Below are 21,955 nucleotides of genomic sequence, written 5' to 3'. Positions count from 1 at the left end.
GACAATTTTTTGACTGTGTGCTGCTGGCGGGGTAGCCTTGCTCGTCGAACGTGCACACTGGAAATTCCAGCATATGTTGTACATGATTTTACAACCATTATTTAACTTTCTTATATGTGCTCTCAGTGGGCAAGACTTCTCATTGGTAGCACGAAGCTGGAAAATTATTCTTAGTATGTTGTCCCCAGCTGAAAATGAGTCTTTTTTGTTAGTATATGTTGCTATATATAGATTGACAACATGTTTGGATGAAAAACGACTGGTGTATACAGGCTGCTGCAATTACAGTAGGTATCAATTGAGTTGCAGACAGCTGCTGACTTTACAACCATTTACATGGCTCGTTTGACTTTTTCAGTATATATACACATATACATACATAGAAAATTTATGGCGTTGGATCTTGGTCAATGATCATGATGATTCATAAGGAAATGCATTTGTTTATTGCTTCTACCGCTGGGACTTAGGGGCACAGTCTTTGCCAGTTTGGCAACAACAGCAATAGCATTAAAAATTGATTGTCCCGACTAATTTGAAAAGCAGACACAAGCTTCTGAAATCCATGGCCACATCTGCTATGATGCTGATTTCTGTACCAACTGAACAATGTGGCCTTTGTTCTCGTGCTGCTCAACATTGCTCTTTATGAAATTGTCTTTGTAAGGAAGGATTCATATTCTAAAAAATTATATCAGGGCCCAATTTTATATTTCCTATTAGTGTCAGCACCAGTGTATAACGCTTAAGACCAGCTGCTGCGTTCGAGCATGAATTTGTTATATTGTTTGCTGTAATGACACATCAATCAATAGCAACATTTTAATTAGAATTTGACCCAACTGAATGACCCATCAGAAAAGGTAAGCTGCCTTTTGTACATCCTTGCCTTGCTAGCCCTCCCCCTTAGTGGCAGGACGAACTTGCACTTCGATAGTCCTCTCCACAGCTCAAATCGCTCCACATTTGGAGCACAAAACAGTGAACACCAAACAGGAGGGGAAAAGGGAAATATGGTGGGTTTAGGCGGGATATCAAAGGCATGGTCAAAGGGAAGGATTTTTAGGAGACTTTTGAAAGGAGGGAGGTGGGATGGCAGAATCAAATAGTCTCAGAGTTGGAACATGGTAGCTGAACGAGTAGCCAGTAATGGTGGAACAGAGGGAACAGGAGACAAGGCAAGGTCCAGTGTTAGGAAAGTGAAGGGTGCATGCAGTGACATAAGTCAGAAGAACGTCACTAAGATAAGGTGTGGTGAGGGATTTGAAAGCGAGAATGAGAATATTGAAGTTACCTTGCTGGGGCGCGGGGAGCTGGTGGGGCTTGGAGAGGATGGGAGTGTGGGACTTTGTGAGTTGAGGATGCAATCTGTAGTGTCCTGAATGAAGCTGGCTAGGGGAGCATTAGAGAAGTTGTGTGTTAACATGATGACGGTATGATCTAGGTTTGTGACAGGATGGGCAGAGGGGCAGAAAGATTCTGGGAGGGGCATGGAGGGGGAGAGGTTCTGGGAGGGACAGAAGCAGAACAGGTTGTGAAGGTAGAGGAAAGTGATAATGGGGTGGATATTGAGGAGGAAGCTGAGCTTGCGGGTGAACAGTACGCTAAGGTTCCACACCTCCCAACTCAGCTTGAGATGGCAGCAGGGAGGCTGATGGAGTCAAAGCGAAAGGTGTGTAAGAGCCCAAAATGATTGCTTTGGCAAATGAATTGCTTTGATGCTGAAGTATCTAACACTATTATAATGTTATGTACAACAACACTAACAGTGCCATTGTATCAGTATATGCTCCAATATGTAAACCAATGGAAAATTCTGAAAACTAAATTGCACCTATTTATCAATTCTATAGACATTTCAGCACAGGAGAAGGCCATTTGGCCCATTGTACCACATTGAATCTGTCTACTCTAACCCCAATTCCTTGCCCATTCTAATGTCCTCTTAATGTTGTGATTAATTCAGCTATGTTAGCCACTTGTGCTAATCTATTCCATAGTCTCATAACAACAACAGCAACAGCAAGTTGTATTTATATAGCACCTTTAATGTAAAACATCCCAAGGCGCTTCACAGGAGCGTTATAAAACAGAATTTGGCACTGAGCATCATAAGGAGATATTAGGGCAGATGACGAAAAGCTTTGTCAAAGAGGTAGGTTTTAAGGAGCATCTTAAAGGAGGAAAGAGAGGTAGAGAGGCGGAAAGATTTAGGGAGGGAATTCCAGAGCTTGGGGTCTTGGCAGTTGAAGGCACGGCCACCAATCATGGAGCGATTAAAATCGGGGTTGCCAATTAGGGACCAAAAAGGAGACCTACGCATGGAGGCAGAGGGTATGGCTGAGGTACTAAATGAGTACTTTGCATCTGTCTTCACCAAGAAAGAAGATGCTGCCATAGACATAGTGAAGGAGGAGGTAGAGGAGATACTGGATGGGATAAAAATTGATAAAGACGAGGTACTAGAAAGGTTGGCTGTACTTAAAGTAGATAAATCACCAGGACCGGATGGGATGCATCCTAGGATGCTGAGGGAAGTGAAAGAAGAAATCGCGGAGGTAACTGGCCATAATCTTCCAATCCTCCTTAGAAATGGGGGTGGTGCCAGTGGATTGGAGAATTGCAAATGTTACACCCTTGTTCAAAAAAGGGTGTAAAGATAAACCCAGCAACTACAGGCCAGTCAGTTTAACCTCGCCGTGGGGAAATTTTTAGAAACAATAATCGGGGATAAAATTACCAGTCACTTGGACAAGTGTGGATTAATTAAGGAAAGCCAGCATGGATTTGTTAAAGGCAAATCGTGTTTAACCAACTTGATCGAGTTTTTTTGATGAGGTAACAGAGAGGGTTGATGAGGGCAATGCAGTTGCCATGGTGTACATGGATTTCCAAAAGGCGTTCAACAACAAAGTGTCAGCAAAGTTGAAGCCCATAGAATAAAAGGGACAGTGGCTGCATGGATACGAAATTGGCGAAGTGACAGGAAACAGAGAGTAGTGGTGAACGGTTGTTTTTCGGACTGGAGAAAGGTACACAGTGGTGTTCCCCAGGGGCCAGTTCTAGGACCACTGCTTTTCTTGATATACATTAATGACTTGGATGTGGGTGTACAGGGCACAATTTCAAAATTTGCAGATGACACAAAACTTGGAAGTATAGTGAACAGTGAGGAGGATAGTGATAGACTTCAAGAGGACATAGACAGGCTGGCAGAATGGGCGGACACGTGGCAGATTAAATTTAACGCAGAAAAATGCAAAGCGATACATTTTGGTATAAAGACTGAGGAGAGAAAATATAAACTAAAGGGTACAATCCTAAAGTGGGTCCATGAACAGAGAGACCTGGGGATATATGTGCACAAATCATTGAAGGTGGCAGGGCAGGTTGAGAAAGCAGTTAAAAAAGCTTACAGGATCCTGGGCTTCATGATATGAGGTATAGAATACAAAAGTGTGGAAATTATGATGAACCTGTATAAAACACTGGTTCGGCTTCAACTGGAGTATTGTGTCCAATTCTGGGCACCGCACTTTAGGAAGGATGTGAAGGCCTTAGAGAGGGTGCAGAAACAATTTACGAGAATGAATCCAGGAATGAGAGACTTCAGTTACGTTGATAGACTGGAGAAGCTATGGTTGTTCTCCTTAGAGCAGAGAAGATTGAGAGGAGATTTGATAGAGGTGTTCAAAATCATGAGGGTCCGGACAGAGTAGATAGAGAGAAACTGTTCCCATTGGCAGAGGGGTCGCGAACCAGAGGACACAGATTTAAGGTGATTGGCAAAAGAACCAAAGGCGACATAAGAAAAAACTTTTTTACGCAGCGAGTGGTTATGATCTGGAATGCACTGCCTGAAAGGGTGGTGGAGGCAGACTCAATCACGGCTTTCAAAAGGGAGTTGGATAAGTACCTGAAAGAAAAAAAATTGCAGAGCTATGGGGAAAGGGCAGGGGAGTGGGACTAGCTGAGGTGCTCTTGCAGAGAACTGGCACAGGCTCGACAGGCCGAATGGCCTTCCTCCATGCTGATCTCAGGGTTAAATACAACACCAAGGTTGCGAACAGTTTAGTTCAGCCTCAAACAGTTGCTAGGGAGAGGGATGGAGTCAGTGGCTATGGTACAGAGTTTGTGGCAGAGACCGAAGACAATGGCTTCAGTCTTCCTAATATTTACTTGGAGGAAATTTCTGCTCATCCAGTACTAGAGCAGTCTGACAATTTAGAGACAGTGGAGGGGTCGAGAGAGGTGGTGGTGAGGTAGAGCTGGGTGTTGTCGGTGTACATGTGGAACCTGACACTGTGCTATCAGATGATGTCGCTGAGGGGCAGCTTGTAAATGAGAAATAGGAGGGGCCAAGGATAGATCCTTGGGGGACCCCAGAGGTAACGATGCGGGAGCGGGAAGTGAAGCCATTGCAGGTGATTCTTTGGCTACGATTAGATAGATAGAATGGAACCAGGCGAGTGCAGTCCCACCATCTGGACAATGGAGTAGAAGCATTGGAGGAGGATGGTGTGGTCAACCGTGTCAAAGGCTGCAGACAGGTCGAGAAAGACGAGGAGAGATAGTTTACCTTTGTCACAGTCACAAAGGATGTCATTTGTGACTTTGATAAGTGCCATTTCGGTACTGTGGCAGGGGCGGAAACATGATTAGAGGCTCTCAAACATGGAGTGCCGGGAAAGATGGGCACGGATTTAGGAGGAAACAGCACATTCAAGGACCTTGGAGAGGAAATGGAGGTTGGAAATGGGGCGGAAGTTTACAAAGATGGAGGGATCAAAGATTGTTTTTTTGAGGAGAGAGGTGATGACGGCAGATTTGAAGGGGAGGAGGACAGTACCTGAGGAGAGAGAACCGTTAACAATATCAGCTAACATGGGGGCCAGGAGGGAAGTTGGGTGGTCAGCAGTTTAGTGGGAATAGTGTCGAGGGAGCAGAAGATCTCATGGAGAAGATGAGCTCGGAGGAGAGAAACTAGAGAAAGATGCGAGTTCAGGGCTAGGGCAGGGGTTAACGTTAGAGGAAGTTTGGTCTGGTGGGCTAGGGGAAGGGAGGGTTGCAGCAGAGGCAGCTGAACGGATGGTCTCAATCTTAGTGACAAAGAAGTCCATGAGCTTCTTGCATTTCTTGTTGGAGGGTGGAGGAGGCAGGGGAATGGGGTTTAAGAAGACAGTTTGCAGTAGAGAAAAGAAGCTGGGGGTTATCTTTGCATTCCAGGATGAACCTGGAATAGCAAGCAGCTTTGGCAGTGGAGAGCAGGACCTGATAGTGCTTTATGTGATCCAGTCAGATCTGGCAATGAATGGGTAAACGAGTTGTCCACCGTATATTCCAGTCTGCATTCCTTGGACTTAAGGGAGTGGAGACAAACAGCAGAATGACCAGGGTAAGAGAGAAGAGGGGTTTTACTGGGGACTAGGGCATCAAAGGTGAAGGTGAGGGTGTGGCTGAGCAGATTGGTAGCTGCAGAAATGTCATGGTGAATGGAGGGCCAAAGGCTAGACAGTTGGGATTTTGAAAGTGTAGTTGTAAGTGAATTGGGAGAGAGTTTTTTCCAGGGTTGGACACAGAAGGAAGTAGGGTTGGGAGAGGGAAGGGGGATGTAGGTGGAGAGCGATACAAGGAAGTGATCAGGGATGGTCTTTTCTTTGATTGACATGATGGGAGTAGCGAGGCCATGAGACATGGCAAGGTCAAGTGGGTGGCCATGAATATGGGTAGGTTAGTTTACATGGAGGGAGAGATTAAGGGAGGATAGGAGGGCAGTGAACTCAGAGGAGAGAGAGCATGATGAGTTGAGATAGAGGTTGAAATCACCGAGGATGAGAAGTCGCTCAGTGCAGAGGCTGAGGGGAGGAAAGCAGTGAAGATATCTCGGTGAGAAAATTGGCATGGTACTTGGGTGTGCAGTAGAGAACAAGGATCCCGACCTCACTCCTGGGTCCCGAATCAAGATAGCGGCACGCTGAACCTCCCGCCTTCCTGCACAAAGATGGTGGTCGTTAGCCTGGGCCTGCAACCGGGAGAAGCCCAGAAGCTGCAAACGCGGGACGCTCAGGTTATTATTCGGGGATTGCGACCTGCACCAGTTGTTTATGAAGCCTCCCCGCCCACCCACCAGTCCATTACTCTGCTCCATCCAGTCGTCGTTTCTTACCGATTTATTCGTGAAATGGCGAACGATATGGCTGAGACATCTACCTTTAGCCCAGCAGACAAAAGCACCGCCCGAGGTACCAGGGACACAAAGGACCAGAACCTTTCAGGATGCCTTCGTGTCCCGGGATCAGTCAGCATTTAGAGCGGTGCAGTCCCAGGAGCGAGGTCTGAACCCAGATGCGAGGACGAAACCCAAGAGCGAGGACAAGCTCAGCAGCGAGGTCGAGGCCCAGGAGTGGCGCAGTGTGGACCAGCAGTGGGGTCGGGAGGACCAGTCTATGATACCCAGGCAGAGAGGAACTGCGGGAAGGAGGGAGGAGCACAGTAGGAGTGTGTGTGTGTGCTAGGCCTATGTAGCAGAGCCTGGTCTCCAATCGTCTTGGATCCCCTTGCCATTGGACCAAGACCTTGCTCTGTCAAGCCCATGTGGTAGCTGGTGTGCAACGGGCACCCCACACTAAAAGAATTCATGCACAGGCATCTTCCACACTTTAAAATGTAGTTCGGGACCTGGAACGTCAGGACCCTCATGGACAACCCCAACAGCGACAGAGACTGTAGGTCCCGCATTGGCCTCATCAGTCACCTGAGAACTCATTTTTAGTGTGGAAGCAAGTCATCCTCGGTTCCGAGGGACTGCCTAAGAAGAAGACGAGAGAACAAGGATTTTAAATGAAAGGTGAGAGGGGTGGAACAAGGTGAGATGCTCAAAGGTGGAGAAGGTGCCAGAGGAGTAGGGGGACAAACCAAGGTGTAATTTGGTGATAAGAGCCACATGGCCATCATGACGGTTTGGGCAGGCAAGTGGTGGTAGGTATAGCCAGGTGGAGGAGGCTTCATTTTGGGGGAAGGTGTCATCACCCCCTCAGCCAGGTTTACGTTAAGGCCATGTGGTCGATGCAATGATTCACAATAAGCTCATGGATGGTAAGGGCCTTGTTCATAACCTTTTGTATGAAACATTTCTTCTAATCGCTACCTTTTTGTTTCTATTATTTATCTTAAATTTATGCCAACTTGTTACTAATTCACTGAACAGTGCAAATAATCCTTAAAAATTAACACACCTTTCAAAATTGTTCACACTTTTATTAGATTCCTTGCAATCTAGTATACTCTATTCGCTGTTCACGATGTGGCCTCCTCTACATTTGGGAGACCAAACGCGGATTGGGTGACCGCTTTACGGAACACCTCATAGAAACATAGAAGATAGGAGCAGGAGTAGGCCATTCGGCCCCTCGAGCCTGCTCCGCCATTCAATGCGATCATGGCTGATCGTCCAAATTCAGTACCCGGTCCCTGCTTTCTCCCCATACCCCTTGATCCTTTTAGCCTTAAGAAATATATCCAACTCCTTCTTGAATATATTTAATCAACTGGCCTCCACCACTTTCTGTGGTAGAGAGTTCCATAGGTTCACCACTCTCTGGGTGAAGAAATTCCTCCTCATTTCTGTCCTAAATGGCCTACCCTTTATCCTTAGACTGTGTCCCCTGGTTCTGGACTCCCCGACCATCGGGAACATCCTTCCTGCATCTAGTCTGTCCAGTCCTGTCAGAATTTTATAAGTTTCAATGAGATCACCTCTCATTCTTCTAAACTCCAGCGAGTACAAGTCCAATCGACCCAATCTCTCCTCATATGCCATTCCTGCCATCCCAGGTATCAGCCTGGTGAATCTTCGCTGCACTCCTTCCATGGAAAGAACATCCTTCCTCAGATAAGGTGACCAAAACTGCACACAATACTCAAGGTGTGGTCTCACCAAGGCCCTGTACAACTGCAGCAAGACATCCTTGTTCCTGTACTCAAACCCTCTCGCTACGAAGGCCAACATACCATTTGCCTTCTTAACCGCCTGCTGCACCTGCATGCTTAGCTTCAGCGACTGGTGCACAAGGACACCCAGGTCTCGTTGCACTTCCCCTTCTCCCAATCTATTGCATTTAGATAATAATCTGCCTTCCTGTTTTTGCCACCAAAATGGATAACCTCACATTTATCCACGTTATATTGCATCTGCCATGTTTCTACCCAAACACCCAACATGTCCAAATAATCCTGGAGTTTCTCGATATCCTCCTCACAGCACACACGCCCACCCAGCTTTGTGTCATCTGCAAATTTGGAGATATTACATCTAGTTCCCTTGTCTAGATCATTTATACATATTGTGAATAGCTGGGGTCCAAGGACCGATCCCTGCTGTACCCCACTAGTCACTGCCTGCCATTCGGAAAAAGACTCATTTATTCCAACTCTTTGCTTTGTGTCTGCCAACCAGTTCTCTATCCAAGTCAATACCTTGCCCCCAATCCCATGTGCCTTAACTTTACACGCTAATCTCTTATGCGGGACCTTATCGAAGGCCTTCTGAAAGTCCAGATACACCACATCCACTGGTTCTCCCTTATCTATTTTACCAGTTACATCCTCAAAAAATTCCAGTTGATTAGTCAAGCACGATTTACCTTTTGTGAATCCATGTTGACTTTGTCCGATCCTGTCACTGCTTTCCAAGTGCTCTGCTATTACATCTTTTATAATGGACTCTAGCATTTTCCCCACTACCGATGTTAGGCTTACCGGTCTGTAATTCCCCGTTTTCATCGAATGTTGGAAGATGATCAGCAATGCATCTACTATTTCTAGGCCACTTCCTTAAGTACCCTAGGATGTAGATTATCAGGCCCTGGGGATTTATCGGCCTTCAGTCCCATCAGTTTCCCTAACACCATTTCCCTACAAATACTGATTTCTTTCAGTTCTACCCTTTCATCAGACCCTATGTTCCCCAGCATCTCTGGGAGGTTATTTGTGTCCTCCTTTGTGAAGACAGAACCAAAATATGTATTTAGTTGGTCTGCCATTTCTTTGTTCCCCATTATAAATTCCCCTGATTCTGACTGCAAGGGACCTACGCCTGACTTCACCAATCTTTTTCTCTTCACATATCTATAAAAGCTTTTACAGTCAGTTTTTATGTTTCCTGCAAGCTTACTCTCATATTCTATTTTCCCCTTCTTAATTCATCTCTTTGTCCTCCGTTGTTGAATCCTAAACTGCTCCCAATCCTCAGGATTACTGCTTTTTCTGGCCAATTTATATGTCCTCTCCTTGGATCTTATGCTATCCCTAATTTCCCTTGTTAGCCACGGTTGAGTCACCTTTTTTGTTTCATTTCCATGCCAAACTGGGATGAACAAATTCTGTAGTTCATCCAAGTGGTCTTTGAATGTTTGCCATTGCCTATCCACCGTCAACCCTTTGGGTGACATTCCCCAATCAATCCTACCCAACTCACGCCTCAGACCATCGTAGTTTCCTTTATTTAAATTTAGGACCCTAGTCTCTGAGTCAACTACTTCATTCTCCATCTTAATGAAGAATTCTATCATATTATGATCGCTCCGACCCAAGGGGCCTCGTACAACAAGATTGCTAATTAATCCTTTCTTGTTACATAATACCCAGTCTAAGATGGCCTGATCTCTGGTTGGTTCCTCGACATATTGGTCCAGGAAACCATCCCGTAAACACTCCAGGAATTCCTCCTCCACATTATTGTTACTAATTTGGTTAGCCCAATCTATATGTCGATTAAAAAGTCACCCATGATGACTGCTGTGCCCTTATTGCACGCTTCTTTAATTTCCCTTTTAATGCCATCCCCAACCTTCGCCTTACTGTTTGGAGGTCTATATACCACTCCCACTAACATTTTCTGCCCCTTGGTATTTCTCAATTCTACCCATACAGATTCCACATCATTAGAGCTAATAACCTTCCTTACAATTGTGTTAATCCCTTCTTTAACCAGTAATGCTACCCCACCTCCCTTTCCTTTTTGCCTATCTTTCCTGAATATCGAATACCCCTGGATGTTGAGTTCCCAGCCTTGGCCATCCTTGAACCATGTTTCCGTAATCCCAACCAAATCATATCTGTTTGCGCAGCCAATTCATCCACCTTATTACGAATGCTCCTCGCATTAAGACACAAAGCCTTCAGGCTTGTTTTTTTAACGCTCTTAGACCTATTAGAATTATTATTTACTGTTGCCACGTTTGATTTAAACCATTGATTTCTCTGACTGCCACTTTTGTTTTTCTCCTTCCTATCTTTTGCTTTCATCCTTGTTTCCCTTTCCTCTGTCCCCCTGCTCAGGTTCCCAACCCCCTGCCATTTTAGTTTAAACCCTCCCCCAGAGCACTAGCAAACACTCCCCCTAGGACATCGGTTCCAGCCCTGCCCAGGTGCAAACCGTCCGGTTTGAACTGGTCCCACCTCCCCCAGAACCGGTTCCAATGTCCCAGGAACTTGAATTCCTCCCCCTGGCACCATTCCTCTAGCCATGTATTCATCTGAAATATCCTTCTATTTCTATTCTGACTAGCACGTGGCACTGGTAGCAATCCTGAGATTACTACCTTTGAGGTCCTATTTTTTAATTTACCTCCTAACTCCCTATATTCAGCTTTTAGGACCTCATCCCGGTTTTTACCTATATCGCTGGTACCTATATGCACCACGACAACTGGCTGTTCACCCTCCCCTTCCAAGATGTTCTGCAGCCGCTCTGAGACATCCTTGACCCTTGCACCAGGGAGGCAACACACCATCCTGGAGTCTCATTTGCAGCCGCAGAAATGCCTATCTATTCCCCTTACAATAGAATCCCCTATTACTATGGCTCTACCCCTCTTTTTCCTCCCGTCCTGTGCAGCAGAGCCACCCCTGGTGCCAGGAAGTTGGCTGCTGCTGCTTTCCTCTGATAAGCCATCCCCCCCAACAGTACTCAAAGTGGTGTATCTGTTTGAGAGGGGGATGTCCACAGGGGACCCCTGCACTACCTGCCTGCGCTTAGTACTCTTCCTGTTGGTCACCCATTCCCTTTCTGCCTGTCCAACCTCTACCTGCGGTGTGTCCAACTCCGTAAACGTGCTATTCACGATGTCCCGAGCATCACGAACGCTCCAATATGCATCCAATCGCAGCTCCAGCGCCACAATGCGGTCTGTCAGTAGCTGCAGCTGGATGCACTTCCTGCACACGTAGTTGTCAGGGACACAGGAAGTGTCCCTGAGTTCCCACATATCGCAGGAGGAGCATACAACGTGGCCGGGCTGCCCTGACATGACTTACCCTTTAATTATTTGAAATTAAATTAAATCAATCAATCCCACTAATTACACTACAGTTAAATGGTTTACCAACAGTCCCCGCTACACCAGAGGGACCTTAGTAATTATAAACCAGAGTTAAAGTTTAAAAAGAGAGAAATACTCACCAACCAATCACTTACCTGCTTTCTGGTGACGTCACACTTCAATTACTTTTTACTTCTCTCCCTCCCTCTGAGCTCGGAGACTGGAGACTGGTAAACCTCACCTGAACTCTGGCGCCCTTTTTAAACTGCCGTTCCGCCGAGTCTCCCGCAGGTCCGTACTGCCGCCGCCTCCGCTGCTGCTGTGGGGCTTCACCTGAACTCTGGTGCCCTTTTTAAACCGCCGCTCAGCCTCGTCCCTCACAGGTTCGCACCGCCGCCGCCGCCTCTGCTGCTGCTGTGGGGCCTCACCTGGTTTGGCGCCCTTTTTTAAACCACCACTCAGCCTCGTCACTCGCAGGTCCGCACCGCCGCTGCCCTCTCCACTGCTGCTGTGGGGCCTCACCTGAACTCTGGCGCCCTTTTCAAACCGCCACTCAGCCTCGTCCCTCGCAGGTCCGCACCGCCGCCGCCACCTCCGCTGCTGCTGTGGGGCCTCAGCTGAACTCTGGCGCCCTTTTCAAATTGCCGCTCAGCCTCGTCCCTCGCAGGCCCGCACCGCCGCCACCGCCTCCGCTGCTGCTGTGGGGCCTCACATGAACTCTGGTGCCCTTTTTAAACCGCTGCTCAGCCTCGTCCCTCACAGGTTCGCACCGCCGCCGCCGCCTCCGCTGCTGCTGTGGGGCCTCACCTGGTTTGGCACCCTTTTTTAAACCGCCGCTCAGCCTCATCCCTCGCAGGTCCGCACCACCGCTGCCACCTCCACTGCTGCTGTGGGGCCTCACCTGAACTCTGGCACCCTTTTCAAACCACCGCTCAGCCTCGTCCCTCGCAGGTCCGCACCGCCTCCGCTGCTGCTGTGGGGCCTCACCTGAACTCTAGCGCCCTTTTCAAACTGCCGCTCAGCCTCGTCCCTGGCAGGTCCGCACCACCGCCGCCACCTCCATTCAGTCCGTAAGGATGACCCCGAGCTTCTGCTCGCCTGTCATTTTAATTCACCGCCACATTCCCACTCAGACCTCAGCATACTCAGGCTCTTGCATTGTTCCACGGAAGCTCAGCGTAAGCACAAGGAACAGCACCTCATCTTCCGATTAGGCACTTTACAGCCTTCCGGACTCAATATCGAGTTCAACAATTTCAGATCATAACCTCGGCCCCCATTACATTTTTACTTATATATATTTTTTTTATCCACACCTTTGTTTTGGTCCTCCCCCGCCTTTTTTTCTCTCCCACATGGCAACTGTCTCTCATTCTGCCAGCGCATTTCACACCTAATCTAGAGCCGTCTTTTGTCTCCACTAGTCCTATCACCATCTCGTCTCGTTTTGAATACCTCTTAATGTCTCTTCACTTCTCTTTTGTTCTCTCCCAGCCTCCAAACTGGCCTTTTAATCTGTTTCATCTCCTGTGCTTTTTCAGTCTTGACAAAGGGTTTCGACCTGAAACGTTGACTCTATTTTCTCTCCACAGATGTTGCCTGGCCTGCTGAGTTTTTCCAGCATTTTCTGTTGTTATTTTTATTAGATTCCTTCCTGACTTTCCCTCCAGTGAATACAGCCATTGTTTTCAAGTCTCTCATAATTATATATTTCCATCTCTTGCAATAGTCTAATTAGTCTAATTTGCACCTTTTCCATGGCTGCAATATCCTTTCTATAATGAAATGCTCACACCTCCACACAGTACACCCTCTGTGGCCTTTTTAGTGTCTTATACAGATTCAGCATCACCTCCTTGCTTTTCTTTTCAATGCCCCTACATAAAAACCCAGAATCCCAATTGCCTTTTGTATGTGTTTTTCCATCAGCAAGTTGATGCTGCCATTTTTGACAAGGTACCTGATGGAGAAGCAGCCTGCTAAAATATTGCTTTAATTGTTCTTTTGCACTTGGCTTTTATTACTTCTTCCCTTTTGTTTTACATACAGTACAGAAGGAGGGAAAGTGCTGGTTATTTTAGCTTATTTGTGGAAGTTATTTTAAACAGGCAAACCTAAGCCAATGAAACAGTAATCATTCAATAAACACTTCCTGTTTACATTTCTAAGTTCTTTTCCTTTTTTGGTTACCAATCCCCAGCCACTGTCAGTGTCGCTCTTTAACTGACAACTAGGAGACATCTGACAGTACAATGATGGTTATAATAACTCATCTCCACTCAGCACCGTTCCCCAGACAATCTCACAAGAACATAAGAAATAGGAGCAGGAGTCGGCCATTTGCCCCTTCAAGCCTGCTCCGCCATTCAATAAGATCATGGCTGATCTACCTCATTTCCACTTTCCTGCACTACCCCCATATCCCTTGATTCCCTTAATATTCAAAAATCTATCAATCTCTGTCTTGAATATACTCAACGGCTGAGCCTCCACAGCCTTCTGGGGCAGAGAATTCCAAAGATTCACCACCCTCTGAGTGAAGAAATGTCTCCTCATCTCAGTCCTAAATGGCCGACCCCTTATTCTGAGACTGTGACCCCTGGTTCTAGACTCCCCAGCCAGGGGATACATCCTCCCTGCAGCTACCCTGTCAAGCCCTGTAAGAATTTTGTATGTTTCAGTGAGATCACCTCTCATTCTTCTAAACTCCAGAGAATATAGGCCTAGTCTACTCAATCTCTCCTCATAGGACAATCCCCCATCCCAGGAACCAGTCTGTGGACCTTTGTTGCACTCACTCTATGACAAGTATATCATTGAGTTTAGCAAATCACCATATGGAGCATAGTGTGTGTGAACCTGCTACCTACTACCCTATGCTGTCACATGTTATCAGTGCTCTTTGTCCCTAGATCTCCTCAAAATGTGTCTATTCCATTTGTCTTCCCATTCCCTAACTGCAGACAGGAAGGAGAGCAGACGAGCTGCTGTCAGGTCTCAATTAATTGCTTCCCAATTTCAGGTTATAATTCACTTACGATTTTCCTTCACCTCACACCCGGGAAGTGCTTTGCTCCACTTCGATGGTCCTTCACAGTGACGTAGCTGAGATTAAAAAAATAATGGTGCTGATGTTCAAACCTAAGTAAATGCATTTGATTAATTATTTCCACGCCCCATAAAATATAATTGCAACCAAAGGTCAGAGCTAAAGAGCCCCCACTCCATGGTATAACGTGCTGGGGCCCCAGGTGCTGGACCACCCCAGCACAGTTGTTTCAAGTTGAACAGTGAGGCTTTACAAACATCTCTAAAGTCAGAATAACAAAAATACTTTTCCAGCTGTGTGTTAGCAATTGAGCACATTTCTGACTGAGGAGAATAACCGCCTATATGATACCACAAGAGAAATAATCCAAAGAATTAAAAAATCCATTTGACTGACTACAAATGATGTAAAATGCATAACAATAATCCTGTTAATTGTGATCAATGGACATCAACAGCTGCTTGTGATGGAGGGAAAGTGATTTCAGAGGTTAGAAGATGTAAGAAAAGAACTTAGAATCATAGAATCTTACAGCACAGAAAGGGGCCATTCGGCCTGTCATGCCTGTGCTGGATCTTTGAAAGAGCTGTCTAATTTAGACCCACACCCCAGCTTTTTCCCCATAATGCTGCAAATTAGTTCTCTTTAAATACATGTCCAACTGTCTTTTGAAAGATTCTATGGAATCTGATTCCACCACCCTTTCATGTAGTGCGCTCCAGATCTTAAAAATCCTCTGTGTGAAAAAAATTCTCCTAATTTCCCCTCTAGTTCTTTTGCCAGTTATTTTAATGACCTCTGTGATATCTATGACCTCTGGTTACCGACCCACTTGCCAGAGGAAACAGTTTCTTCCTACTTGCTGAATTAAAACCCTTCATAATTTTGAATACCTCTATTGGGTCTCCATTTAACCTTCTCTGCTCGGAGAACAATCCCAGCTTCTCCAATCTCTGGAAATAACTGAAGTTCCTCATCCCTGGCATCATCCTGGTAAACCTCCTCTGTACCCACTCCAAGGCCTTGACATTCTTCCTAAAATGTGGTGCCCAGAATTGAACACAATAGCCTAGCTGAGACCTATGTAACGGTTTAACATGACTTCCTTGTTTTTTGTATTCAATGCCCCTATTTACAAAGCCAAATATCCCATATGTTTTCTTGACTGCCTTATCAACTTGCCCTGCCACCTTCAAGGATTTGTGATGATGCAACCCCAGGTTCCTCTGCTCTTCCACACACCTCAAAATAGTACCATTTAGATTATACTGCCTCTCTATGTTGTTCCTCCCAAAGTTCATCACTTCACATTTAGCTGCATTAAATTGCATCTGCCATGTGTCTCCCCATTTCACCAGCCTGTCTATGTCCTCCTGAAGTCTGTTACTATCCTTCTCACAATTTACTGCATTGCCAAGTTTTGTATTATCCACAAACTTCGAAATTGTACTCCCTCTACCCAAGTCCAGGTCATTTATAAACTTGCATTTATATATTTTGTATCTTTTTTTCTTCTGGTACGACTTGTGATTTAGCAAAGAAAGATACTCGGGACTATGCCAGAAACCCTGAGTTTAAGTTTAAGAAAGTAGAAAAGCCTCTTTTGAAATGGTTGACAACATTTCCTGTAGTCAGCAATTGATTTCAACTGCATTTTCTACCGTTTCCTCCATCATGTATAGTCCTTGAATACAACATGCTAATCTGAAGGTGATTGGACTAGTCATTAGCGGCAGTTTGTGAGAGCATTATTTAGCATCAGTGGTCAAGCCACCGAACGACAGCAGTTTATGTCACTTTAGCAACAGTTTGGATAGATACAAGAACATTTTTCCAGAGAAAGGTCACAGCTAAAAATGATTGCTGTTAACAGCTGGATTGAGTAATCCCGATGAAAAAGTGATTATGGATGCTTTTCAGAGTTTAGCCCTGATCTTGGACCAAGAAATGTGTTCTGGAGTTCACATGCCTTTTAAATATTTGATGTGATGAGTCTGGTGTGCTGCAGTACCCTGTGGGCGCTTCCTATTCTATCCCATCCTTTCCAAAAGCTTTTCCCTTCATGGATTCTTAAATAAACCTTTATTTACGCATTGAATGATGGTGTTCATTTGAATCAGATTTTTGTTATAACATCCCAGTCTGTAATCTACTTTTTCACCCAAAAAGTAATGGAGCTGTGGAATAGGTCACTAGGAAAAGCTACTGAAGTACACAGTGTAAATGAATTCAAGGGGAAATTTGTCTTTTTGCATATTGAGGTATGTGGTGGAAACAACAACAACAACTTGTATTTATATGGCACCTTTAACGTAGTAAAACATCCCAAGGCGCTGCACAGGAGTATTTTAAGACAAAAAATTTGACACTGATCCACATAAGGATAAATTAGGGCAGGTGACCAAAAGCTTGGTCAAAGAGGTAGGTTTTAAGGAGCGTCTTAAAGGAGGAAGGAGAGGTAGCGAAAGATGGTTAGTTGCAGTCAGTCTATCAAAAAGGGATTTGCTTGGTCCTAAAGGCCTTTAATTGTTTCGGTATTCCAATTTGACATGTAGTTGGACCGTAAGGGGATAGTAAATTATAACACACAGGCATGATGACTTTGACATGTATTGAAATACTGATACGGGCCTTCACTGCTGCTAGCTCACTTACCGATGAAATAGTTCTAATTATTTTTTCTTACAAGTAGCTTCAAATTTTATGGAGCTTTATTTCCTGCCTTTTTATTTTTAAATCTTTAAAATCGATCACAACGATTATAACAGGAAAAAATACATATTTTATAATAGAGACTTCAGGACGAAACAACATCCTGACTATGTCTCTGCTACTGCTGAACAAATGGTGGCTTTTAATGCTTTGTGTGCCAGTGGTACATTATCAGACCATTATAATATTTACCTAGTCATGTGATGCTGAAAACTATGGTGGCCCGGAATTTGCTGTCAGCAGCGAAGCGAAGGCATTCGCTGCTGGCCCCGAAGTACGCTCCGCAGAAGGATCTTGCAATCCCTGGGGACGATTTTGCCAGCCCTGGGGAGGCAGGTTTGGAGGCGGGACTGCCGGGAAAATGGCAGAATCTGGGGGCGGGTACCCATCCCGCCCCCAACCCGCCTCCGTGCCATCTTCCTAGGAGGTGGGTACCCGACCCGCGCCGGGTCCCATATCCTGGAGGCGGAAAGGGGATTACAGCCACTTAACTGCCTGTTAACAGGTAGTTAAGATGATTATTCCCATTTTTCCAGCAGACCTGCGGGCTTCCCGACGTCGGGAAATCCTGCCAGGGTCAGCAAGGCGAGCAGTGGGTCTGCGGGGGTCGGAGGGGTGCAAAAGTACGCTGTGGATGTGAGGTGAGTGATGGACGCAAGCGTGGAGAGGTATGTGAGGTGAGTGAAAAGTGATAGAAAATGTTTACTTACCTTTGTTTCTTCCTGCAGGCTTCAACCGTTGAGGAACCGGAGACTCCGGCATCACCGTGGCAGAGATGACAGGTAGCTGCTGCATTCTCTGATGCATCAACCATCTGATTTCCGCTCAGCAGACAGGTTTGATGAGTCTTGAATACAAGGACTCATCAAACTACAGAGAATGTCAGTGTTTGACAGCTTCACAGAGCTGTCAATCGATGACAATTCATCTGTCAAAAATTTTTGACAGATGAAACGTCATACGCTGATGTTCTCTGTAACTGGCATCCCCTTAATTGGCCTGCTAAGCCCGCTGGGTGGGCTTAACAAGGTCAATCAAGGGAAAATAGCGTGGGTTGGCCACAAGTCGATGGAGGCGGGATTAAACCCGACAAGCAGCAGTCCCGCCTCCAACGTGCCCCCATTGGCAAACTCACCCCCCCCCCCCCCCGTGTCGAGAACGTCGGATTTTCCTACCTTCAATTCAATTCAATTCAACGGACTGCATTGGGGATCCCCTTGTTTGAACTGCTGTGACGGTAACAGGCTGTCTAAGCAGCCAATCAAAATGCAGAATTCTCACAGACAGCGAACCAGGAAGTAAGTAAGCTGTTAAAATTCGAACTTTTTAAAATAGTTAGAGAGAGCAAAAGAAAGATTGGGGCTCTCGCATGGGGAAAAGGCAGACCTCAAATAAAGATGGACAAACTTAAAAAAATAATTTAACAATCATTTTTTGAAAAGTTACTTAATATTAATTTTTATTAAAATGGACAAATTTCACACTGCACAAAATTAAAATTAGTTTTCCAGGCCCTTAACATTTGTTTAGCAGTCAATATGCTGCTAAACCCCCAGTTACACCTAATCCCTTTGGGCCTAACTTTTAGTGAGGAGTTTAACAGCGTACTGACTGCGGAAGAGACAAAGTTTTGTCAATTTCAATGATTGCCGGCTCTGTGGGGTGGGTGGGGCACAGCGCAGCCTGTTTCGGTGCTGCCTTTGACAGACCGCAACTTCGGGATACTCCAAATCCCGAAGTTGCAGTCAGTTTCAAAGGCGAAATGACGACGAACGCTGTCAGTTCGCTGTCAACCCGACTGCAAATTCTGGGCCAATATGTTTTGTAGCAGAACATGGCCGATGCTAGGCTAAATTTAATTATTGTCAATTCACTCTGGTTGAATCAATGTGAACATCATCTTGGGCTATTTCAGTTCAGTGCAAGGACAGGGATTTGCGATAGGTAACACCACCCGCTGCACCAGGAATATTAATTGGACTGATAAGAACTCTAGATCACAACTACAGATTTGGATTTCCTTGAGGTATGTGTGTATGCATCTCTGTGATATTCCAAGTACTGCTGTTTAACATTATGTGGGCTATTAGTGCCAGTGGTCACCACCTCATAGTTTGAGAGAAGGGACGTGGCACACAACCATTGCCGGCCTGTACTTAAAGCAGAATCCTATGCACCAGCACTAAGGGGATACAAATGAGAATTGTCATAGCATGCTAAAAAAACAACTCATTTCAGTTGGGCTACTTGGGCAGTATTTCAAAGTGATCAAAATCAGTCCTATACTGCAATGTGTTTTATTATATGCCAAAACCTTTATGTGGTTTGCTTAAACACAGTTCAAAAGCAACAATATATTTTTAATGTACCTCCTAATGTATGAGCTGTTGACCAATTGTTCAGTAAATTGCTGTCATCTCAAATTACTTTAGTTTTAAATTACATTAACAAGGAGGGCAGTTTGCATCAAATAGATTCTCAGACAGACTGGACAGTTTGTTACTGAGAAATATTCAATTATCTAACATCCATAAAATATTCAAACTCTGTTGAGTTTGTTGAACTCAGCCAGGACAGGTAGTGGTATTACAGTTGGCCGCAGTAGCACTCTCTAGGAAGGGAAAAATCACCAAGGGTTCCCCTCCTAAAAACATAGAATCATAGAATGATACAGCACAGAAGCAGGCCATTCGGCCCATTGTGCCTGTGCTGGCTCTTTGAAAGAGCTATCCAATTAGTCCCACTCTCTTGCTCCTTCCCCATTGCCCTGTAAGTCTTTCCTTTTCAAGTATGTATCCAATTCACTTTTGAAAGTTATTTTTGAATCTGCTTCCACCGCCCTTTCAGGCAGTGCATTCCAGATCAGAACAACTCGCTGCGTAAAAGTTTTTTCCACATATCGCCTATGGTTGTTTTGCCAATTACCTTAAATCTGTGTCCTCTGGTTACCGGCCCTTCAGCCATTGGAAACAGTTTCTCCTTATTTACTCTATCAAAACCCTTCAAGATTTTGAACACCTCTATCAAATCCCCCCTTAACCTTTTCTGGTCTAAAAAGAACAACCCCAGTTTCTCCACATAACTGAAGTCTTTCATCCCTGGTCCCATTCTAATAAATCCCCTCTACATCCTCTCTAAGGCTTGGACATCCTTCCTAAAATGTGGTGCCAAAAATTGTCCACAATACTCCAGCTGGGGCCTAACCAGTGTTTTACAAAGGTTCAGCATAACCTCCTTGCTTTTTGTACTCTGTTCCTCTATTTATAAAGCCAAGAATCCCATACACATTTTTAACAGCCTTCTCAACTTGTCCTGCCACCTTCAAAGACTTGTGTACGTACACCCCCAGGTCTCTCTGTTCCTGCACCCCCTTTAAAATTGTGCCGTTTAGATTATATCGCCTCTCCTCCTTCTTCCTACCAAAATGAATCACTTCACACTTCTCTGCGTTAAATTTCATTTGCCATGTGACTGCCCATTTCACCAGTCGGTCTCTGTCCTCCTGAAGTTGGTTACTATCCTTCTCACTGTTTACTACATTTCTATGTTTCATGCCATCTGCAGACTTTGAAATGATGCCCTGTATACCCAAGTCCAGGCCATTAATATATATCAAAAAGAGCAGTGATCCCAACACCGATCCCTGGGGGACACCACTGCACACTTCCCTCCACTTTGATAAACAACCGGTCACCACGACACTCTGCTTTCTGCCCTATAGCCAATTTCATATCCACGCAGCCATTGCCCCTTTAATCCCATGGGCTTCAATTTTGCTAACAAGTCTATTATGTGGTACTTTATCAAACGCTTTTTGAAAGTCCATACACACAATATCAACCTTATCAGCCCTCTTCGTTACTTCATCAAAGAACTCAATGGCTGGGATTTTGCTTACCTCGGTGGGTCCGGGGCGGACGATGTCAGTGGCGGGTCGCGGCCCCGCTGCTGGCTCCATCCTGCTGTCTAAAATGAATTTACATTGATAGGGCTTGTTAAGCCCGCCCAGTGCATTTCCCGGCCCAATTAGAGGAATCGGTCTAGTGAAGTCATTTATAACGCGTCATCAGCGGGTTTCCTTAAAGGGACCATGGCCAACTTTCTTTTGACATTTGTGCTGCCAGTGTTCTACAGCATTGAGGTGCTGCAAACACTGACAATCACTGCACAGAGGCAGAGGGCTGCACCCAGGCTCTCCTATGACTCCCTCCATATGCTTATGGAGGGAGCCAGAGCACACAGGGAGGTCCTCTTCCCTTCCTATGGGCGGAAGACACCTCCCCAGACCAAAACAGCCTGGTTGCACATTACAGAGGAGGACACAAGCAGGGATGTAGTCAGGAGGACCTGGGTGCAGTGCCGCAAACATTTCAATGACCTCAGTAGATCACGAAACATTACTACAAAGCCACACTCAACCTCATCCTGTTATGTCTCCCGTCACATCCCCATCACTCTGCCTTCCCTACCCTACTCCTGCACATCCTTACTCACACCAACTTATCTTGCACCTCCACCCATCCCTCTCTCTCTCTCTATCTACATTATCACATCCCCATCTCACTAGCCACCCCTCACACTTGCCCTCATCCTAATGCAATCATACCACCTAACAACACACAAGGGTAGCCACTTGGGTGTTTTACCCAATGTTTATGTAAGGTTTCTATTAATGTGTTGTCAAACATTGAAATCTTTATTTTCAACATTTTCCGGTCTTGGACAGATTTGTGTGCACTTTTGGAAGTGGCTTAGTGAGTTGCAGTGAATGGTGAGACATAATGGTGCCCCCCTCAATGGTGATGAGTGTGAAAGGAATGGCTTGGTCATTGTAGGGATGCTTTATGGTGTTGGTATGGGGTGGTGCCAACCC

The sequence above is a fragment of the Somniosus microcephalus genome, chromosome 15 (genome assembly GCF_052327205.1).
Source record: "Somniosus microcephalus isolate GS21.2 chromosome 15, FLI_Smic_1.0, whole genome shotgun sequence".
Taxonomy (NCBI): domain Eukaryota; kingdom Metazoa; phylum Chordata; class Chondrichthyes; order Squaliformes; family Somniosidae; genus Somniosus; species Somniosus microcephalus.
This window is presented reverse-complemented; position numbering follows the sequence as displayed.